Source organism: Manis pentadactyla, chromosome 3 (assembly GCF_030020395.1).
Source record: "Manis pentadactyla isolate mManPen7 chromosome 3, mManPen7.hap1, whole genome shotgun sequence".
Taxonomy (NCBI): Eukaryota; Metazoa; Chordata; class Mammalia; order Pholidota; family Manidae; genus Manis; species Manis pentadactyla.
Window position 1 is genome coordinate 96266727 of NC_080021.1, and position 18102 is coordinate 96284828.

The window sequence follows — 18102 nt, forward strand, 5'->3', positions numbered from 1 at the left end:
GCTCCTATCTTTCTCTCTCTCTCCTTTTCTTATTCATTCTACCTTACTAGATCAATGTGGGCCCCCAGAAGAAGTGGGTGGAAGATAATTTCTAATCCTCAGCAGTCTTCTTTGCTCATTCTTGCCTCTTGGAGAGGCTTGGAGGCTGCCATGGACCCAGACCCAGGGCCCTGGAGCTGAACAGAGATTTCATTTTTAAACTGTGTGTGACGTTTATGATCTCAGCCTTATCTCTTCAGGTAAGGGCTTGAGAGGGTTCATTTTACATGTAGCATCCTGTTTACACTGATACCATTTAAATTAGAACAGTGTCTTGAACACCAAGGATGGGAGGCTTCAGGTCTGTTGGCAGCATCCTCTGCAGGTAACTACGGGCCCTGAGTCGATCCCACAGATGCCATCCTACCTGTGCACTCATGTAACCACCTCAGTGCCCTGTTCTCAGGGAGTTACCTTGGAGTTCCAGAAAAATCACAAGGAAAACAGGAGGCTTCAGAGAAAGAGCACTTGATTATATTAATAGCCAAAACATATAAATCAGCTGATGACAAGTACCAAATAGATGTGAGGATGCACACACATGGTTTTCTATCTTCTGTGTATCTTTAAACTGTGCATTTGATTTATTATTACATAAGTAGTGTGCATAGTAGAAAATTTGGAAAATGTTGGAAAGTATAAAGAAAGAAAACAAATGTTGTTTATAAAAGTGAAAGTTAGGTATTATAACATTTTGGTATATTTCCTTCTTTTGGTGTTGATGTTAAAACAGATGATGGCAGAAGGAGACGACACTGATGTCCTATAGTGGTTGGTTGATGACAGGGAAAAGGACATGCCTTGTTCTTTGGTTTCTGGAATTGTATAAAATGTGGGGTGTGTATAGCAGTTTAGATACTCAGCTTTGAAATCCATAATACGCCAGGTTTAGTGCTGGGAGGGCTGAGCTCAGTAGCATAGTTGTGACTCAGTCCAGGTCTGCAGGTGGTGTGTGGGCTCCTGCTGGCTGCCTTCTGGCCATGGTTCCCTACCTTCCCTAGGGGCTCACTCTGCTCCCCAGTTCTGCCCTGCCTTTTGTTCCTTGAATAAATGAAGCTTGCTCTAGCCACGGGATTTGGAATTGCCATTCCTACTCTCTGGAATGTTTTCCCTCTGGGTCCTTTGTGGCTTTCTGTGTGCATGGTTGACTCCTTTCCATTTATTTAGGTCTCGACCTAGATGTTGCTTCTTCAGCTAAGTCATCCCTGTGCTCACAGTCTAAAGCACCTGTCGTATTCTTTGGTCATTATCCATGACATTACGCTTTTGATTTCCTTCTTGGCATGGGTAACATTCTTTACTGATTATCATTACTTTACTTACACATATTGTCTGTCTCCCTGCTTACAAGCCCCACGAGGGTGGGGATCTTGATGGTGTTGTTCTTCCCTCCAGCCTCTGAGTCTAGAACAGTGACTGATACACAGTGGGCAATCAGTAAAAACGGTTGCATTTGAAAGAAAGGAAGGTACAAGACGAGGAAGATGTGGGAGAGATTCGCGAAGTTATCTGTGAACATTTGTAGTTAGAAGATAAATAGATGTAAATCAAGGACCTGACTATGAAATACTAATATGAGCCTCAGAAGGTGGAAGCTAGATTCCATTTTAAGGGAGAAGAAGACAGTATATTTGTAGGAGTTTGTATGTGGGGCTGAAAGAAATAGGTGAAGTGTTTGCAAACACAGACTGGAGTAAGAGAAGTGTAATTTAGCATTGTTGGAAGAGAGCACTGCTGAAATCTGGGAAAGGAAGCAGAGAACCACAAGATGCCGATGAGCAAAGGAAAAATAACAGGGTCATTACTGAACAGCCTTGTGGGGACAGAGTGATACAGTCAGTGCTTTAGATGTTTAGAGCTCTGAGACAGAAGGGACCTTGAATAGAAGGATATGGCAAGTGAACAGTAAGCAAGGAGTGAGAACTCTTGCTACAAAGTGACAATTTTCCCTTTGAAGATATTGACAAGATCTCAGGTAAAGATGGAGAAGAAGGGCAGTGGATAAGGCAGACATTAAAGGTCTAAAGCAGAAAGAGTCATCTTGGGTTGTAGGCGTAGGATGCCATCAGATGGGCTATTTAGCGAGGAGAATGGCAGAATTAAAGAGAGAAGTTCATTGAGGTTCATAATTATAGTACAAACAGGAGGAGATAGGTATCTTCTCCGTATATTACAGCAGTGTTAAATCTCAATAATTTTAAGTATAATTAACCTTTAATAATGCCTTAGATTTAATAATGTAGTTATTGCATGGGAATTGTCTACAAACCATTATAAAACTATTTGTTTAGGTTTACCATCCACGTAATAAAATACATGTGTGGAGCTCAGGTAGTGTGGTTCAGAGTACAGTGTATGCTTATTAAGTGTCTTACTCAATGTAATTGATTGTAAACCCACTTCAAATCACACAAAATAAAGAATATTTTACAACAAATTAATTAAAACAAAAAATTCTCTTTCAGATATTATTTCCTAATTTTCTCCCTTGTCCCCTAAATGTCTGCCCTTGGGGACATTTTTCCCTCCTAAATTTTACTATTTGAGTAAATGTAAAATGTGGTCTCAGAATCCTGTTTTTTTTTTCCCTAGGGCCCAGAATCCTGGGTTAGAGTTTATTAAGGAGACCAAAAAGGGGGGAAAAGCTCATTTTTTTGGCAACTAGTTTTTTGGGTGATAGGAGGAGGGCTTCCCAAATATCAAAATATATTTGTGACCCAAATAACTCCAAATTCAAAAGCATACTTAGATGTCAATACAAGTAGATATAAAATCCTATTCTCTGTTGCCAATTATTTTATCTAAAACATCTCCAAATCTTTCTCTTTATAATGGGTCACAGTGTTTTTATATTCACTGCACAAACGAAATGCCCAAGCAGAGGTCTTTAAAGATTGAAGAAAGTGAAATGTGCATTGAAATACATCTTTTTTTTTAAAGTGATAATGTGCTGATTGATTTCTCTCAGAAGGCTTTGCTACATTATCGTGAGCTTTAAAGATTGAGAATGAAATCTAACTATCCATGACCTAGACAAAATGAAAGAATTCCACCCTTAGTCCCATGCCATTTGGTGGACCTCAATTCGGGAAAGGTTGATTCGTGTAAATGCCCAGTTTTTTGTTTACTTAAAGCTGTAAGAGTGCCTTTGCCCAAATTTCAAATTTCAGGAATGGCATCGGAAATAGGTTTTCTAGAAGATTCTAAATGTGCATATTGGTGGTCTCCTTGGGATTCTTGTGTTATTAGCAGATATTTAGGCAATAATTAGTGGCCCAGTACCTCAGATTGAAAATGTGAGGCAGGTAGCCAGCATAGGGTAATGTTCTGGTGGCCCTTATTATGTTTTCTATATATTGGAGAAATATTGGAGCAACTTAAATCTTAGCATATGTTGTTTGAATATGAATCTGAGCTCAGCCAACGGAATGAATAATATGTGGCATAGTCAGTCTTAACATTCCCAAAGGCTGGTATAATACTTGGTATACAGGGGTGTTCTAAAAATATTTAACAAATGAATGCATAAATAACAATAGTCTTATGATTTGCTCTGTGACCCACAGAAGCAGAAGTTTAATAATCCAGTGGAGACATATTCTTGTCACCAACAAATATGTATTAAAAGACACATACAAAGTCTGGATTGATTTCTTTCTTTCTCTGTCTTTCTTAATTGCACAAACAACCAAAATTCAAAATCAACTACCACCACCAAATGAAACAGCTAAGCTCAACAGCAAAAATAACTCTTTATGCTTATGGTGGTCCCTGATCCACACTCCTATTCTAGAACATTTCACATCTTTCCTTTGTGCCTTCTCCATCCTCGTCGTCAGAGCTGAAACCCTCGTTCCTGGGATAGCAGGTGGAGATTTGGAAGCTTAAAAATCACTGATTTTGCCTGTCCATCAGGCAGACTGTTCCCCTGTTCAATTCTCCAAGGTGGTTTTATGCCAGAAAACCACTGACTTCCTTATGTATTGAAGCATACCCATTGGCTTTCAAACCTATGAAAATTTTAGTGAATGTATTCTTCAGTATTACCTATCAGTTTCTATTACTGGTGAGTTTATGTAAAAAGAAAATTTTTTGAACCAAATATGAATAGATGATAATCTAGAGAAAATTGCCGTTATAGGTATCCATCATCTTTTCACTGACTGGCTTCCAAAAGAAAAATATTTATTGCTTTTAAATAAAATTGGACTTTGAGAAATACAGCTTATCGTATGTTTTATGATCTAACTCTCTTCACACAGCAGGGTTCAAACTAATTGTGGTAATGGAGGCAATTCTGAGTTAGCCTCATCAAAGATTTGCCAAGTGAAAATCTGTTTTAAAAGCCTGGTCAATGTTATTATCTGTTTGCCACCACCTTGATGTACTCTTCCCCTTGCATGCTGCATTTCCCTCCAATGACAGCAGCAGCTGAAGAAGGAAAGCATTTTAAATCAAAACAAATCATCATCATCCTGGTTCCCTGGGACTCCTGGCTCCTTGCAATCATTGTATTAGGGTGAAATACAGTTTTTGTAGCAATTTTTGTATTAGTGTGAAAAACTAAGCCACATGGCACAGTGGAAATCCCCCTGGGATGGGAATTAGGCAGCATCTTTCCAAATAGCCATGAGATATTGGGCAAACCACCTTACTTCTCTGGGTCTTACTTTATATTACATATATTGTTATACACATATATAGGTATTGTGTTACATAAACAAACACTGCTTATATTGACCTGAGGGTTAGTTACACCAGCTGATGTCTTTATTTGCATCTCTGTGATTGGGTTTTGTACCTGCCTCTCAGGGGTTTCCTTTTCTGTCATGTGAATGGGCTCTTAGCACCTGTGCCCGGACAGTGTTGGAGTGTGGACCCCAGCGGCTCTCACTCCAGACCCTCCCGTTATGCCTCATCACTGTTCCCTGTTCCGCTTCCTGGAAGGGCAGGGGATTGGACGATTGTTCTGGGCCATAGCCCAGCTTCCATAAGATTCCCTTCCTCATTCAGAGGTAAGGAAGAGCTGACATTGTGTGAATTAGTTCTGCCACTGGTCATGGTTCTTAGTCACTTGTAGAAGTTGTAGAATCAAAATTGGATGTCAAATGTCAACAAGTTGAACCAATCTTACAAAATATTTTATGTTGTTTCTTATCTCATGGTGAATGAAGTTTGGAAGGGACCCCCAAAGAGAAAATGGATGCATTGGAGATGATGATCGTGGGAGCTTGTTAGCAATGGTATGAAAGGGAAAGCAAGAGAGGGAGGCTGGAGGAAAAGATTGCCATCTATCTTAAAGAGAAACAGGGATGGCCTGGACCAAAATTCAAGGAGAGGCCAAAGCTTTGGGGTTAAGATAAGATATATGTTAACAGCCTCTAGGGAACTACAGCAGAAGCCAAAATGGGCAAAGGGGTGATCCATTTGGCAGCAGGAGGGAAGTAAGCAAAGTTATCTCGATGGCTTGACCTTTTGAAGGACAAGCCCCACAGCAAGGTCATGATGATAGGCTAGCTCCTGGTCCTGAGTGTGGTCTGCAAGCTCGAAGGAGAAGACGAAGGGAAAGAGAATGGTTTAACGCGTTGACACAGAGGAGCAAAAATCAGCACAATATTGAACTTCAGCTGAGTAGCTTGCAGTGAAAATTCCCTTATAAGTTTTAAAAAATCCTTGCTGAGAAGCTGTCAGGACTGCCCTCAATTTTCTGCAAGGATTTATCGCATTGCTGTAAGTAAGAACGTAGAAGCGTTTACTGAAATGTTCAAAGCTGTGGAAGTCTGTTTCTCACATAATTCAATTAAAATGTGTATTTTAGTGATAACTGAATCAGAACAAAATACAAAGAAAACATTAAAAAATGTGTGTGGGAACTAAGGACTGCATGCCCACCATGCATGGATTTGTTAAGTAATAAGTGGGGTGTGATGCAGCACCCTGTTTCTGAGTGTCCTGTCATTAACCTCATATCATTGTGAAAAACTGATTACCTACAGAAGGACAAATATGGCATTTTCTACTGCACTTTCTAGATAAAATAATTCATATCAGAGAATCCTTGTTCTAATAAAGGCTGGTGAGGAGCAAGTTTTGATGGCTAACTTAAGGTAGTCATATTGTGCTCTTTGGGGATTAGCAATTCATCTCCCTATTTTATAGCTTTCTAGATCATTCCCATTGTCCAAGTGCTGGGCTTCTTCACCACATCTTTGTCTTGAGAGCTTTTTGCTTGTAGAAATAAGCTAGAAAGTAGCAAAACTATCACTCTTACAGGGAAACGTTAAGACCCTGGGATCTGAAGAGGCAGATTTGAAGATCAGGATTTCTTACCACCTAGACTGTTTTTCCCAGAAAGTAGTTGATTACATGGTAAAGCAATCTAGAAAGAGCTCTTGGGTTTCATCTGGCATCTAAAATCTTGGGAGAACATGAACCCAGTGAACAATTGTCCAGAGGCTTCTTAGAATGGGCAACTTTTATGTCAAGTGTGACCACATTGACCCTCTTGCCCCTTCTTATCCATTTTAAACTGGATTTATCATGGTACGGGCCTTATGAAAGTGCTGGGAGTATTTGAAAAGCTCTTTGAAGATAAGAGAACTCTTTTAATTAAAATGAAGATATCATCGCCTAGCATTATGTTTTTGATCCCTGTGGACCATTGCATGCTGGGACTTGTTGTTTCTGGCAGTTGCTTCTCTTTTTTGTAAGCCAATTGGAGCCCTCCAGCTTCTGGCAAATGCTGAGGCAAAAACCATTTACTCCAGTATGTAATGGTCAATGAACTGTTTGGCAGATATTTTTTAGTTTCTTTTAATCATTCCTTTTCTTGTTTTTGTTCTGTGTTGAGGGGGTGGATGGTGAAGACCCTTGAAACTTAAGACTGCCATAAAAGAAATGCTTTGCCCTGGTGTAGATGACAGTTCATGAGCCAGCCTTCCATTCCACCCTCCACCAATGTGTGGCTTCTCAAATACTATTACATCTGCGTTCATGGGAATGTGCGAAGAAGCTGCCTCGTAACATGAACAATGAAAAGAAGAAAATTTTTATGAAAAAGAAAGCATCGAAATGAAAAAAAATAAATGATTTTCTGTGTGATTTAACTGTGAAGGTTAAAGAATGAGAAAACCATACTAGATAGAGGAGAATTTCTACTTAGTGCATGAAACTTTGGACAAAGGCACTAAACACCTTGAACTCTCCCTCCTAACTACAAAGGATGGTATTTATAGTTCCTTCAGCATAAGAATTTGGTTTGGTTCTTATTTAAATGCAAAAATATAAAAAAAAAACCTTTTACATTTTACTATGTCACTTCTTAATGCATGATAAAGGATCAAACTGAGGGTTCTGAGGTGTGTTCGTGGGGCCCACTGCCCCACCGTGGGAGGGGAGATGTCAGCTCATGGAGCCCCAACGTGCAGCACCTAACAGAAGACTGGAGCCTCCTTGCTGGACTCTGATGCCCTTTGGTGTTTGAAAGCTGTATTGGGTGCTTTGACTTGTTTCTCTAGTCACCAAAAATCCTCCCTCCCCACCACAAAAAGGCACCAATCTGAGTTCCCATTTGACCTGAATCTTGCTGTTGAAATGAGAGATTCTCGGAAGGATTTGGGAGGTCATCTAGTTTAACTCCCTCACTTAACAGAGGAAAACACAGGGAGCTCAAGATCACGGGGTCGGCAGCCGTGCCTGAATTAGAAATGCAGCCTTCTGCCTTTCAGGCCTGACCTCCATACTCACGCCGCTGTGGGCTCTCCCGATGTCCCCGATGCCACCTCGACAGAGAGCAGTTCGGGGGTGCACGTGCTCAGACTGGGCTGTTCAGGTAAAAGGAAGCCGGGAGCAGGGGTCTTGCTTGGCCATGAGTCTCTATGGAGTCCCTTCTCTCTGAGAGGCCAGCTCTCCTGCCTGACAGGGGGACAGTGTGACTGAGAATTGGACATCATTCAGCATAGATACCATTTAATTTCATGGTCTCAGTGGGGGGTGTAGAGGCAGAGCAGTTTATAGATGGATCTGGTGACAAACCATATACTCAGACCCTGGGAAATATTTCCTATCACCTTGAATTTACTCCAGAGGAGAGGGTATTCCTGAGAAAATTCCTCAAATGGATTGTCCCCCAATTTTAAAATATATTCCTGTGACGTGTCATATAATGCTTTTGAGGCAAGTTCTGTAATTTGCCTGAGAGAACACTCAGCCCTAAGTGTCCAGTCCACGTGCAGATGATTAAGGCATCACTAGGTGCCCTGAGTCCGATGTCTTTAAATTAAAAATGATTTTAATGTTTAAGAATTGTTAAGGATTCTGCTTAAGGAGTCAGTCTGAAGGTAGGAGGTTCTGGTGCAGGGTAAGTACTAAGGAAGACTTGTCTTGATTGAAAAATACTTGCAGACAGTCTGTGCGTGTAAACAGACCAGGGTTTGAACACGGCTTCCTTCACATCAGCACTGAAAGGACAGGACCATGTTTTTCACCTCTGCCTTTCCCTCAAAGTTTCAATATTAAAAACAATCCCTAGCAGCTACTGGGCACTCACTAGATCCCAGGCACTGAACTTTACAGGGAGTGTTTTCTTACTTAATCCCCAGAATGACAGCATAAGCCATATATGATTCTCATTTCCATTTTACTTAGGAGGAAATGGGCTTATAACACTTAAATGCCTAACCCCAAGGCCCCACAGCTAGCAGGTGGTGGTGTTGGGACTGAATGGAGGCAGCCTGACCTTAGAGCCAGTCTCAAAGGGAAACTTCTGAGAGAAGTTTCTTAAAGCTTCTAACCAGCAGCCATCTCGAGCTTTCAACAGAAGTCTTTGTAACGATGAATGTGTTCTGCATGGGTACTGCCCAATATGTCAGCCAGGAGCAGTGGTGGCCTTGAATAAGAGCACTCAAACTGTGGCTAAGTCCAACAGAGGAAATGGATTTTAACATGCTTATTTAAATATGATTAGTCTAAAAGTAAATGTAAATGCCCACATGTGGCTAGTGGCTTCCATATTGAAGAGGGCCACAGACAGTGAGACTCTCCTGTTGGTTCTAGACAATGTTTATTCCCGATTCTTTGCTTACATGAGCTTCTGAGCTCAAATACACCCAAGTTAAAGCAGAAAAAAAGGAGGGGGGTAGGGAAGGGGGAAAGAGCAAAAAATAAGAGAGAGAAAGAAAGAGGAAGGAAGGAGAGAACATTTACCTTGAACATCATGGCTTTGATCTGTGGGGTACGATTCTGAGGGCCTGTTTGGGTTCTGCATTTGGACCTCTTGAAATTTTCACTCCAAAGTTGTATTTATTAACATTATATTATAAATTATTTTGATCCACATAAAACTCACCAAACCTGACTCCTCAGTGTAGTTTCGATTTTTTTTTTACAAAGACCCTTGTCCCCGTGCATGATCTGGTGACTTTGACTTAAAAAAATATTCATTTCAGAATTGTTTGATGTTGCAGCTCAAACTTTTTGACTTCATATCACTCAGCACTGTATTTTGTTTTTAACTATTATGAGAAGTGCATAACCACTTTTTAAGCAAACTCTTTGTTTTTAGACTATTTCTTCCAAGACACTAGAACCTTTCAAAACATTTCTTAATGCGAGATAAAGTGATGTTCAAAGGAACAAAGAACCAAGAATAAAACAACCTCAGAAATTAAGGAAACATTGAAATTATTTTAGCATCACTGTCAAATCACTAATTTTCACTTGAGAATATACAAACAGACCCAATCCTTTGCAATAGCTGGTATAAACAAAGATTGAGCACTTGGCATACATTTGTTGCATAGAAAACCAAGCCAAGTCTTTCTCTAAAAATTCATTGCACTGGCTAGAATTGGGTGGGTGCTGGGCATAGTCATCTCATTCATCTGCTGAAGCCCACGTTAGCGTTCATTAGGGCTGCTCCCAGGCAGTTTGTCTCTGGTGTCTGGAGCTGCAGAGCAGCTCAGACTTTGCCTAGAGGGGACTGATATCTCCCTGCAATGAATTACTCATGTCCCATTTATGAATCTTGTTCTCTAGAAACTTTATTCATCACAAACTCTTTTAGGGCCAAAAAAGTTCTCAGCAATCAAGCACTCTAACACTGCTAGCTGTAAGCCAAGTAAAGCCCACAGACACAAAGGATGCGCCTTGGCTTGCTTAGCCCTTGGTGGCGGAGCCAGTCTCTCTCCTGACTCCCTAGTCTAGCGTTTGTTAGGCTCCTTGGAACAATCTTTGATCCTGATTGTGATAGGCCCACATTTAGGGTTCATGAGGCCTGCTCTGATTCTCAGGTGAAGCTCATCTAGAAATATTCTGGTCTGTGATCCCAAATAGTTGCTGTTCGTTCCGCTGTGTCTCTGTTTCCTTGTGCACCTGAGCTATGATAAGCCATAGACAAAAAAGGAACAGAGGCTCTCCCATTCAGTCGCTAGGATGAAATAATGTTCTCTGCGATCTGTGCGTGGAGATTTGGTGATGCTGCTCTTTGAAGTCTTCAGTCCAAGTATTAAAAAACACCCAAAACAAACTTTCTGGAGCGCTGGTGTGGCAGCTTGTCACTAATGCTGGCTGTCATTGGGACCCTGGGAGGGTAGAAAGGAGCATTTTATTTTAGGGAGGGAAACCAAAGTCTCCAAGCGCTCATTTCAATGGGAGCCCATTGTGAGTTTTAAGTGGCTGTTTAGGTGGAAGACTTACAATGATAAGCTCTGGGCAATACAATGTGCTAAGCAGAAATGTAATATTAGAGCAATTTAAGGAGATTTTAAAAAAGTAACAGAGGACTATCTAATGTAAGGGTTTTGAATTGCTTTACAACATTACCTAATTAATTTGCAGATGCTTCTGTGAGGAGGAAGGTGTCCAAGCTGGATGTGTTACCAAAATGAGGCCTACTTTAGATTTCAGGTACATCAGTGCAGAAAGGGGAGCATTGGAGAGAGTCAGGCAGAATCTTTGATGATTGATGGGGTAGGGGGAAGTAGGGGTCGGGGCTGCAGTTAGGGTAAGTGGCAGATGTTAGAATACTTCTTGGGTGTTTAGTGTTAACGTTTAGTAGGGTTTAATCGGAAGGAGTAAGTAGAGGCAATTAGAACATGAATGTAGCTATTGAGGAGCCAGGAAGCTCAGAGGTGTTTTTCTCCTAAAATTCCAGAGTGACTTTTGTGTTTAAGCTCCCCACCTAAATTCCTCCGGGGCACCCACCTGGCCTTATGCCTTTCTTATACTCCCCAGAGCACAATGCTCAGGGTTACACAATAAGTATTTGCTGGGTGACTAATCTGTTTAGAGACTGGAATTATAAGACTATTTTAGGTTGTGACTTACCAAGGAAGTATGAATTTTGAGATGAAAAAGAAAGAAAGAGGGAAGGAGGGCATAGGTAGGGTGGGGCCTGGGGAAATTGTTGCCGGAAGGGAGTGTGGGGGCTAGCATGGGAAGATTAGAGTATTGAAAATTAAAAATAATTGGTGTCTAGGTGCTTCAGTAAGCCAACTCTAAATTCAGAGACGGAGCCTAAAATTGTGGCATGTGAAATTTTGGCAGGTAGGTAACATCGGATGCAGGGGAGGATGCTGAGAAGGTGGTTGGTTCAGATGGAGGAACCAGTGGCAGAGGCATTAAGAAGACAGTGAGCAAACGTCAAGGGAGTCTCAAGTGCATCAGGATGCTGCTGTCTCCCAGCATCTACACTAGCAACCTGCATGTCCACCTCCCTTGATCTGTTACCATCTTGGGAATGACTGTGGCCCACCTCCCACTTCCTGCCTGTAACTCTGCTTTAAGAGGCTGATTTTGCCTCCAAACTTCCCTTCCATTTTCTCCTTATTTCCTGCCCTTCACTCTGCCCCTGGATTAAAACCAAACTACATCTGCCTCTTCCCTTCCATAGCTGTCCCGGTTATCATGCTTCTCACAGTTGCCAAATTTGTTGGGGTCATTTTTCCCCAGAGAATGAGAATCTGAATGAATAGTTTTTTTTTTCCTCAAACCCATCACCCAAACTAAATTGTGTCAATGCATTGTATTTTATAATAAATGCTTGTCAAATATATGTGTGCAAAGATTGGTTGCTGGACCATGCAGCTTAGGTTCAAACCCTGACTTCCCCATTTCCCAGCCTCAACCCCGTCAGCTTCAGACAAGGACACTAGTGATGGTGTCACCTTCCGGTGGACATGGTGGTGATTAAATGAGATACTGATGATAAAGCCTTGAGCCCAGTGCTACATTATTAATATATCATCACATTATGTCAGAGACTTGGGCTCTCATTATGAGGGTGTTTTATTCCAAATCCACTTGGGCTGAGTATTTGATGTCTTTGAAGCTAATTTTCTATCTCTAAAATGGAAACATAATACCCATTTCTTCTCCACTTTGCAGAGAGTCTTTGAGAATACCAATATTATATTTATCAGACTCTGAATTTTTGGAAGGTATGAGGCAGTCAACTTGAGAGTCAAACGACTTTGATATTTTCGGGTTTGAACCATTTTTATATGAAGAAGAGGGTCCTTTCCACTAGTATCATAATCAGAAAAGGGGCAAAAATGGGCCAAGTGTCCTCTTGTGCAAGTTGCTCCATGACTGGCCTGGCTTTGTCTGCCTGCCCAGGAACATCAGGGCTTGGTGATGACATTTAGGGAAAAATGAATGGGAACAGGAAAATGTGTTTTCAGCTTACAGAGTAATCTTTACTAAGCTTATATTAATGCACAGTAAGAAAAGTAAAAAGCTAGTAGGGAAGACAATGTTATTACTAATTGGAGTAAGTCAGTTATCACCAAGAATGAAGAGTAGATAGAATTTCTAGGCTTGAGATTCCCACTTAACTTCAAGCAGTATGCATCATGGTGCTTTCTGGCATCTAATGACCAGGCAGCCAGTACCTCTCCTGGAGAATAAGTTATCTGGTGGATGGATGCCTGGGATAGTGTGTGTTATGACACAGATGCTGAAAAACACTGCAGGGCTTCATGGAGTGTTGGCCAGCTTTCTGCCTGAGCTTGCTCTCTGTTCTTTATGGCACAGATGAAATGTACTCATTTCTTAACATTCCACCCCAAATAGGAGGCACTTGGGTGCTTTCTGGAAAGAATCCGATTTTCTTTCCTCTCTTTCCCCAAGACCTGACATTTCTTTTTTAAAAAAAGAGCCTTCCTTTGAGACCACCCTTGTGCTCCCGTCTGATGTCTCTTCATCCCAGCAGACTCAGCCAGTTGTTTGAGGCGCTGGAACTTGGTGGGAAAAGTGTCAGTGTGCCAGGCAAGAAGTAGTTCCCTAGTGGGAAGCTGAGCAGCATCCCCAGACTGGCTGGCTGGCCTCCTTTGACCTGTTCCTGGCATTTCAAGTTGTTCCTTGTTTATCAGCCTCCCTCCTGACCTGGCCATCGCAGATTGAAACAGTCACCTGAGCCAAGAATTACTATTCCCATCTTCCCGGGGTCTTGCCCAATGCCTCTTTATCAGATCTTCCCTCTGCAGGCTCTCCTTGCTTGAAAACATTCTCCTTAAGTTGCTGCTCACTCTTTCCTAACCGACTTGCCTCTGGTGAGTGCTGCATTCCACAACCTCTATCGAACCATCTGCTGCCTCCTCTTGCTGGTTCGGGATCTCCTCCTGCTGGGAAGTTTGCCTTCATTGCATTCAGTCAGTTTGAATGAGACAGGAGCCTGTGGGAACTTGTGACCATCGTGTGCTCCAAACTGGCCTGTGAAGAAAGGCACTGGCTCTCCTTTGGGTCTGCGGTGGCTTTTCTCCATCCCACTGTGAGGCAGTCCAAACAAAGGCTCCACTAAAACTTCTGAACAGAAGAACATGTTTTTTTTCCATTCTGTCCTTCCTTGACTCAGTTTACCTGATTACATCTGAAGCGATGATTTTGGCATGTTTTGTTTCCTCCTCTATGCCCAAGGCCTGAAATCAGTACCTAGCACAAACTAGGTACTTAAGTGTTTGTTGAATGGATACATGAATAACTTGTCTCTGAAACCAGGTTTTCAGATCTCTTGGGCCACCCCGGGGGTCATGTTCATTTTTCTCAGCAGGAATATTAGCATATGTCAGACCCACATTTACATTTCAGTCTTTTGCTCTGTTGGAAGTGGCTAGTGGGAAGCGGGGTGTGTTCCCACGGTCTCACTCCCACCTCCCAGTGCAGGCACGTCTTAAGGTCTGTCAAGTAACACTCAAGAGTTCACCTCCCAGTACACACAGTTGGCATCTCAGGTAATGCTGAAGCCAGTCGGTCTCACATTCCTGAGTGTGGATGGAGCCAGTGCCTCCCTCGTGATGGATGGCCCATCGGAGGCTGGCAACGCTGATTTGCTGTGATGAATTTGCTTTAGTTGTTGGAGAGAAAGTCTTCAGTGTTGCCGTGGTATCATGGGATCACCCTTCTTCGTACCTGCAAAGGGGGTGCAATGTTCACATGTAAATCCTTTATGCAACTTGCTGTACCCCTCTTTTGGTGGGGTGAAGGTGGGGGAACCGTCTGCCAGGATCCCTCAGAACAACTGCCTTCTGTTGGCTCAACTGCCTTGCCTGTTTCCATTAAATAAGAGAGTCTAAAATTTTTTCCTAAATGCCACCACGTCAGTCTATTATTTTTCACCTCCAACAGGATGTTGGCATGCTGGGGTGAGCAGTTCTGACCTATAATTAGCAGTGGAGGGTATGAAATTTGTCATAGTAATCTCGTATCCCCGAGGATGACAGGTGCTTCATAAATGTAAGCCGTGATTATTTCTTGACAGCTAAATATAAAATTTCCACTAAATAACTACTTAACATTGTTGCCTTAAAGCTATTAATTGGGTCTTTTAACTATACAATGCAATTATAATAGAAAATAATGGGTCAGCATGGAGAAGGAAAATAATGCCTAAAACAACTAGTAAGCAAAACATGAGGAGTTAAGAGCCTACTGGTTAAAAGTTTACTTTAGTTGAAAAAGCCAATCAACCAAGTCTGTCTCGGTGGGTAAACATTCTAGTGAAGTGTGAGATTCGAGCAGACCTATAATTAATCCTGAATACAATGGCTGATAAGGGCGAGAAACATCGTGAGTTAGCTGACAGGTCCCTTCCAGAGCTTTCTGTCAAAAATCTTTTCTCTGGCTTTGTAAAATGCTATTTTAACATGACTTCCATGGAGTAAATCAAATGCCTCCAGCATCCGGCCCCCTTGTTGTGGGGGAAAAGAGGTTTCAGCTTGCGAAAACACTTTGGGGGTGGTGCTGTCGTCGTAGGCTCTCGGACTAACACAGCTCAGAGGGAAAAAAGATTTTTTTTATTTTGAAAGAAAAGAGGAAAAGAGGGGGAGAATCATAAGCTGGAGATTGTGGCAAGCTTTACAAACCGGCACAGCCTTATCAACAGCATTTCATGGTTTTCTGGAATTCTTTCAAAGGCACATTTCCTGTGCTAGAGACAGTTTAAGCTTTTTATTATTTAAAGCTCTATTTGAGAGGTTATGAAAATTGCTTTTTAGTTTCCCAGACTCAAAAGCATCCATCCTGGTGTTTACTTCCTCGGAATGTATCTCCTGGCTGAGGGGACTTGCAGTGGCTCTCGGCAGCACATTGTCATTTACCCTCACCTCTCCCTCTCTCTCCTGCCTGCTACATTACATGGTTTCAGGTAGATCACTATGGACTCCCGACGATTTCCCCTCTCCATTCAAGTAGGTACTGAATGTCAGTCCCTTATGGTCAGGGACAGATTTTTGTCCTGTAAGATGACTGTCAATTTCACTCACCAGAGGCTAGCTACTTTTTGATTTCTAAGATTCTATGCAAAACTCTTTCCCATGCACTGTTTGGGGTCCAAGACCACATCTCTGACATTCTGTTTTCAGCCTTGGGCGTACTGGGACGTGTGCTATTATTTTAATACCCACATGACAAATCCTGTTAAAGATTATAATTAAAGCGAACAATCTTTCTAATTAAAAAAAATTCAAACCCCAGACAATGACTCATTTATCAAAACAATATTTGACAATGCAGAATTCTCTCACCAAGGAATGTAGAAACCTTCAGAGTTCTTTGTCTAGGATCTCACCTAGAGAGTCCTGTTCTATATGCTCCTGTCCCTAAAGGTAGGAAGCTATTATCAAGAATGCTATAACTAAAAACATTTCTTGGGTTTTAAGGCTCCCCATGATACTAACTGGTATAAGAGGGTGAATGAAGTTGATTTTTATTGAAGTCTTTAAAAGAACAGGGTATGGAGTGGACAATGTCTTAGATTCTTGCTCTGCTTTAACACTTGAGAGATCTTGGCTAAGTCATTTAATCTTGGTAAGATTTAATTCTCCTCAGCCTATGTGATATCATACCTAAAGAGCTAGTGAATAGATATATTGTGCTAGTCATTGCACTGGTTTCCCAAGCTATCTGTGTATACATATATATGTATAATTTATCAAGGTGACCTGTTTGGGGGCTTGTGCAATAACCTTGTAGCTACAAAAGCAGAATGAATAAAACAAGTGTTTTAGGATTGACTGAAAAGCAGTGACTCAAAGAGAGACTGGAAGGCTGAGCTAAGAGTCACAGGAAAGAAGTGTTCTCTAAATTACAGCAATGCCTTTCTTCATTGAAGAGAGCCTGGTGCATTAGAGGTGATATTTTTAAAAAATGAAAGTGTTTGCTAAATATGGCATTAGGATGGATGTGTGTGCTAATGAACAAACTTTTTAATTATGAGAGAAATTAGTTACTGTTTTAATTACTCAGAAAGTGATTATATTGGAGCATTTGCCCGAACACCCCCCTTCCCTTTTGGGTTGCTTGAGCAATTTACTGTGATCAAGAACATATTTACAGAGAGCAGTTTCTTTAAAAACAAAACTCAGTTTCAAGAAAACAAAATTCTTCCCCCTGTCTTGCAGACAAACACCCATTTCCATCTATAAGAGTCTTGCTGGAACCTCATTGTAAATGTTGTGATGAAAAGCGAATCTCAGTATTTGTGTAAGGCTCTGCGGAAGGCCAGATATATAATCAATAATAACCATGATTTGTTGCAGCTATTGTTTGAATTTCTAAGCAGGGACATTTGAGACATCTGACTTAATTGAAACCCAAGATGCTAGAAAACTTTGTTAGCCATCATAGAAATAGAGAATGCTTGTTATGAAGCATTGTTCCCATGACTGTCAAACAAGGACAGAAAAATCAAAATCAGCCTTTTAGACATATGTACGTATGTACCATACAGGCCAGTTATCTCAGACATGTGCTAATGGACACCATCTTACCTTCCGTGCCATGACTAGTTGCTCATATGTCTTGTGCCCTATGTATTTTTTCCTTCTTCACAGATTCCTCCCATAAACTGTCTTATGGATGGCCTTCTAATATCATCTTGTAAATTCAGACCCACCTTCAGCTCCAGCATTGCTTTGGAGACCTTATGGTAAGACAACGGGTTATAAGATGGTGAGGACAATTCCTTGGAAATTCCTAGGAAGACTCTTCTTTCCAATGAAACAGGAATGTAGCAGCCCAGCATGCAAATCAGAAGTCACCCAATTAGCTTGTTAAATATTTTGGGACTGAGGCTTGACCCCTTAAGAGGTGCCGACCACAATGGAGGTATTTTGGCCATTTGAAATTCATGAGACTGGGAAGGTTTAAGATGAGCTAAGGGCTAAATACAAGGGGTTTGGCTTTCTACTGTAAACACCATTATCATTTGGAAATCAATTAGCTCCTTGCATGGGGGGAACAGAAGACCAGGGTCTTCTGAACTAGTATTGTGAGCTGGGGTTATTTGCTTTAATTAAGAGGAGACAGAGTGGATTATTGTCTCAAGCTAAGGAGTTGGGAAGAGTCAGAAAATTGCACTTTGCCTTAGTGAACAACAAAGCCCAGCATCAGTCTGGTCTAAAGCAAATTATTTTTTAATCTAGAAACTTACTGAATAAAGACTCCTACAACAAACAGTTGGAAAAAAATGCCAAGCAGAGGTCCTTCCACAGTGTTAGGCTGCCTTAGAGAGCTTGCCCTGTTTCCAGGTCTGGAAGATCTGTGTGGTGTTTTCCTTCGCCACTTACT